The sequence below is a fragment of the Zalophus californianus genome, chromosome 13 (genome assembly GCF_009762305.2).
Source record: "Zalophus californianus isolate mZalCal1 chromosome 13, mZalCal1.pri.v2, whole genome shotgun sequence".
Lineage (NCBI taxonomy): Eukaryota > Metazoa > Chordata > Mammalia > Carnivora > Otariidae > Zalophus > Zalophus californianus.
In genome coordinates, this window is record NC_045607.1 from 2,678,712 (window position 1) to 2,684,170 (window position 5,459).

The window sequence follows — 5,459 nt, forward strand, 5'->3', positions numbered from 1 at the left end:
TGCCTCTGAGTCTCTGCCAAAATGAAAGTAATGATACCCGACTCTCTTGCTATAGCCCGCCATGAATAAAGAGCCCTCACTTCCCTCATTTGGTCAGCCTTTACTTCTCTTCACCTAGGGCACTACGCTAAGGAGGCCTGAGGAGGCTCCTTCCGGGCTCAGTGGCCGCTGACCAACGTGGGCCACGGCCACAGGCCTGTGGATGGTGGCACAGCGGCTCCCGCGTCGGCCAGAAGGCCGCCTGCGTGCAAACGCCGCGCTCGGCTCCCCACACCCCACTGACACGCAGGGGAGGAGGCCGGGCTGGCGGAGACGGCGGGGTCAGCTCCCCCCCCGAGTCCCGCCACAGTCAGACCCGCACGTGGCCATGTCTTCCCGCCGCCCCCTCACCTGGCTCCGGGGCAGATGGGGCTCGATGGTCCCGGGGCAGGCCGCAGGTGTCCTCAAACTCGGATCGTTGGACCACAAAATGAGCACAAAACGCAGACGCGGAAGCCCGAGCCCGGGGCGGAGCGGCCGGCCGGCGGGGCCGCGTCCCCGCCTCCCTTGCCGCCGCGTGTGCCGGCACGTGACCAGACCTCGCCCACGGGAGGTTAACGGAAGTGCCGCGAGCACTTCCGGGCCGAGGTGGTGGGCGGTCCGGGCGCCGCCACGCGGTCTCCGCGCAGCGCGGGGCTGGGGGGCGACGCGGCGGCTGAGCGCGGCCGGCGGCCCCAGGCAGGCGTCCCCCCCGACGACGGAAGGAGGGAAGCAGCTCGGGAGAGCCACTGTGCGCCCTGGTGGGGAGAGGCCGGCCTGCGGGTCGCCTTCCCGGAGGTCAGCGTGTCCACGCGGCAGACCTGAGAGAGGCACCGGGTGGGAACGAGTGGGCTCCGGAGGGTAAGACCGGCACCCGCCGCTTCGGCGGCGCCTCGTTGGCGCGGAAGGCCTGGGGACCACCGAAGGGTCCGCAGCGGCTCGGTTGGAGACGCTGGTGGCCACAGAGCACGTGCACGGGCCTTGGAGGGGCCGTAGGGCGATGGCTAGGAGCTCCCAAGGTCAGCCCTGCCCCTCAGCCCTCCCCGCAGAGCCGGGCTGGCGCAGGGCTCCGGAGAGCCCCTGGGGGCCCACCACTGCACCTCACGCCCCGACCTGGGGGCGCCCCACATGCCAGCGAGCCGGGCGGTGCGGGAGCGCAGAGCAGGGAGCCGCACTGCGTCCGCAGAGCGGAGATGGAGACCTGCAGAGGACGCTGGCGCCCGGCCTCCCGCGGGGGCCGCCCCGACTGGCCGGCGGGAGGCGGTGACAGTGCAGCCGCCTCGTGCACGTGGCCCTGGTCTGTCCTGCCCGGAGGAGAGGGCTCTGAGACCCCCTGCCTTAGGGGACAACCTGTCCTCACCACGAGGGCCTGGCGGGGGGGGGGGGGGACGTGGCATTGCAACTACTGGTGGGCACACAGCCACGGGAGGAGCTCGAGCAGGGCAAGGGTCATCCAGGCCTGGGCATCTAGGTGCAGCTTTTACCTGGGATAGTCAGATTCGGGGCCATTTTCCCTCCGTTGTGAACTTGGCTTTACTGTTTGAGTTGTCTCACTGTGCAGAGAGAAGAGCTATTTTCAGTGAGTTGGCAGAGAGGTAATCTTTGAGGGAGCCTCTTGGAAGGTGGCATGGGCACCCAGAGAAGGAGGACCCAACACTGGACAGAATCTGGTCCCGGAATGTGAGAGGCGTCCTCCGCAGCAGAAGAGAGCCACCACACTGGTACTCCCAGTGTCCCCAAGAGCACTCATCCAGGCCTAGCCCCTCTGTCCACTCCTGACCCTGGCCACCCTGGGCTCTTCCCAACCTCTGTGACCTAGAGACGGGCAGGAGGCCCTGAATGGGGCATCTGGTGCTGTGGTTGTTGGGGATGGCTCCCCGTGAGGAATGAGTCTCAAGTCTACCGTGACGTTGCTTTGAGACTGGCATACCCTCCCCTCCCTGGGCCATTCATTCCCTCTGTCCACCAAGGAGATGGAGCAGAGGGTTCTCTGCGGCCCCACCCAGCCCCAGGAATCCTATGATTTCATGAGCCCATGGTTATTATCCCTGGATAAACTCTCCAGCCCACAGGACCATGAACTGAGAAGTTAATTCCAGAACCGAGGATTGTGTGGGAATGTGACGCTTACACCCACCGTACCAGCCCAGCTTTGGTGCAAGGCTGCAATCTCCCCAGCCTTCCATGGAAAGTCCACATCTGAAGGCCTCTCCTGAGCATCTGGGACTCATTAGGCTCTGGGCTCTGGGTCTGAGTAGAGCTTAATAAAGTCTTAGGCCAGTGAATTTATTCCTGAAGCAACGATATGTCTCTCAGCTTTGAAGGAGCGGAAGCACTGGGCCAGCCCCTGATGTGATCTCTGGTGCCAGAGCCACAGATACGCCTTGGAACTGCTGGCCCCCGACACAGCAAGAGGAGCTGGGGGGAGGCCAGGAGCTGCGATCAGCTGACCTAGCTGCACATGGTTCTCTGGGCGCTTCCTGCTTTTACGACCTCAAGCCTGTGTCCTCACCTTCCCAAGCCTGTCTCCTCACGTGTCAAGCAGAGGTCTATCTGTTCAGGTAGTTTTCACCAATGCCATCTGTCCCTAAGGCCCTCTCTGACCCGAAACTCTTAGATGGATTTTCTCGTGGCTTCCTCGGTGCCGGGAGGACAGAAGTGCCAGGCGGCCCAGGGCCTGGAGGCAGCCTCGGCCAGAGCGGGATATGGGAGTGGAGGATAATGCCCCGCTTCCTTGCCCCCCTCGCGGGACACTCTGAGACATGTTCTGCGTGTCGTCCAAAGCCCCTCGTGGTCTCTGCCCCAGTTTCTCATAGGGGTAGCCTTCTTGGTCACTTTCCCCACTTCCCTGTCGATGCCTCCTGGATAAACCACTGCCCTTGATAAAGCACTTGCCCTTGAGGCCAGGTCTCAGAGACTGCTTCTGAGGGGACCATCCCTGAGACAGGACTGTTGGGTGTCGCAGACTTTTTCTTAACAAGCCAGGTCGTGAATTCGTTAAGCCATATGAGCCAAGAGGCAAAATTGAAGATAATAGGTAAGCAGGTTTGTAACCAATTAAACTGTAGCCCTTGAGGGGCGCCTGGGTGGCTCAGCTGGCGAGGCGTCTGCCTTCGGCTCAGGTCGTGATCTCAGGGTCCTGGGATCGAGCCCCACATTGAGCTCCCTGCTCAGCAAGGAGTCTGCTTGCTTCTTCCTCTGCCTACCCGCCCCCCCCCCCCCGCTTATGTGCACACATCCTCTCTCTCTCAAATCAAATCTTTTAAAAAATAATAAAACGTCCTTGAAAAACAAAAGCCATTTTGAACTCAGGTCCACACACAAGCAGGTGACAGGCCCCATGTGGCTCCCAGGCCATGGTTTGCTGACCCCTGGTGTCATACATAAAGGCTGAATCTCAGTGGCTTAAGAAAATAAAAGTTTACTTCTAGTTAGTATAACATCCAGCGATCATGGGGACAGCTGGCCTTGTGTTCGGGGCTCGGGGGTGCAGGCTGACTGAGACTGACGTGTGATTTCCCCATCAATGTCCAGTTAGTGAAGGAAAGGAGAGCATGGAGGTTTGCATGGGAGGGTCCAGGGACCGGGGTCAAGGTAGCCTGTATACATGCATCCACCTGCATTCTGTTGGCCTGACCTGGGCTGCACGGCCCCTCCAGGCGTAAGGGGTGTTGGGAAGTGTTGCTGCCCCGGCAGCTGGTTCTCGGCAGCAGCCCAGTGGCCCCGGCTGTCACGGGGACAGCAAGGGTGCTTGTGCCGCAGATCGGCGGTGAGGGTAAGGTGTGTAAAGGACCCCTCTGTTCTTACTACCCAGGTACCAGACCCGCAGAAAGTCATAGCATAGGCGTAACTTATTCTACAGAAAATAAATGTACGCTCAGCTCTTCCACGCCCACCACCCAGACTAAGAAATAAAACACCACCGATGATTTCAAAACCACTTTGTTCCGCGGCCACATGCCCCCAACTCTCCACCCTCAGTCCTGCCCGCGCGGCCTGTTTTCCTTCCTTTCTGCCCCCGCTGTGTCCCCACCCCACCCCGAGAGCCCGTGGTTCAGTGTTGCCTCTTCAACTACTGAAGATCATTTATTTCTGTTGCTGTGATTGTTGATATATACACACCCCAGTTTGTTTATCCGTTTTCCCATCGAGAGATAGGTGGCGTGTTTCTCGGGCTGTCTCAGCATTGTCGTGAGCATGCTTGTGCACATCTCTTGGGCACACGTGTCCGCCTCCTGAGGCGGAGACCCGCCAAGTCAGAGCATGTGGGCGTGTTCATCTTTAACAGAACCCGTGAGGCTCTGCGGCTGCCCACCTCCCCCAGCAGGGCACACGACACCCGGGGCCAGGCAACATTGCCACACGGATCCTACCTGCAGGTACAGGCCCCTCACCCCCTACACCTCATAGAGCCTTGAGGCGCCATCCTGCCACCTGACACTTAATTCCCATCTGGTGAGGCACACGGAACCAGGTCTTTGTTCCGTTTGACAGACGAAGAAGCTGAGCAGCTTTGCCTGACCCTCAGCAGCTGGGCAGTGGGACATTTGCCACCGTCCCACCCTGACAAGATCCAGCTCTGGGGAGAAGAGTGTGTCCTTGGCCTCCCTCCCATTGAACCCAAGATCAGGCCCTTGGGGGGAGGCCGGGGCCTGCTGGTCCTCGTCATGCACGGCTTTGGAGGGTGAGCCCTGCTTTCTCCTTGATCAGGCCGGGGCTGCCCGAGCTCATGAGGTCCCTGAGGAGGGAGACAGGAAGTCCCAGGGGCTGCATATGATTCATATGGCAATGAATTTGATTTAAATTTCGGGATGCCAGTCTCCGCCTCCACCATACAGAGGATGAATCGCCTGCAGAGGCCCAGGGCGAGGGCTCCTGCATGTGGGCACCTTCCCCACTGTACCACCTCTGCCCCAGCCCCGCTGTCCCTGCTCCTGGGCCCTTCCAGTCTTCTTCTCCGGCAGCTCGGGTGAGTCAGAGGTCAGGGAGAAGCACCAAGCCCACTGCCCCTGGCCAGCTCTCTTCCCCACTGTGAGTCTCAGTTTCCCTCTCACGAGGGGTGAGGACAGGCCGTCTCTCCAGCCTCAGAAGGTATGCACAAGCCCGCTGTGCACAAGGCCCCAAGCCAGGCTCCGAGGAGGCACAGCGATTGCAGTAGGGAGCTTAATGTTAAGTTGAAAAGATACCCCGAAGGCCATTATTTTATTTCAGTCCCATCTCTGTGGCCAGCGGCAACAGCACAACCTTCTGCAAGATGGATGATGAGAGCCGTGAGAACCGGAGATGGTTAGCACACGCTGGGCAAGAACTTTCAAACGTGGGCCACCCCAGACACGATGGCCTGGGTTGGAAGGACAGAGATGACAAACCCCCAGGGCCCAGATGAAGAGTTTGCCGGGGTGGGGGTGGGGGATGACTGCAGAGGAAAGCCTTTGCCATCT

The 5,459-nt window shown here is 60.4% G+C and overlaps 1 long non-coding RNA gene across 1 annotated transcript; it reads left to right on the forward strand.

Annotated features, from left to right (window-relative positions):
- Nucleotides 1-695: 695 nt before the first annotated feature.
- LOC113934002 lies at nt 696-2,288 on the forward strand. Its single transcript, XR_003523559.1, has 3 exons — nt 696-879; nt 1,580-1,739; nt 2,084-2,288. It is a non-coding gene; the product is annotated as an uncharacterized LOC113934002 (long non-coding RNA).
- The last annotated feature ends 3,171 nt before the right edge of the window (nt 2,289-5,459 follow it).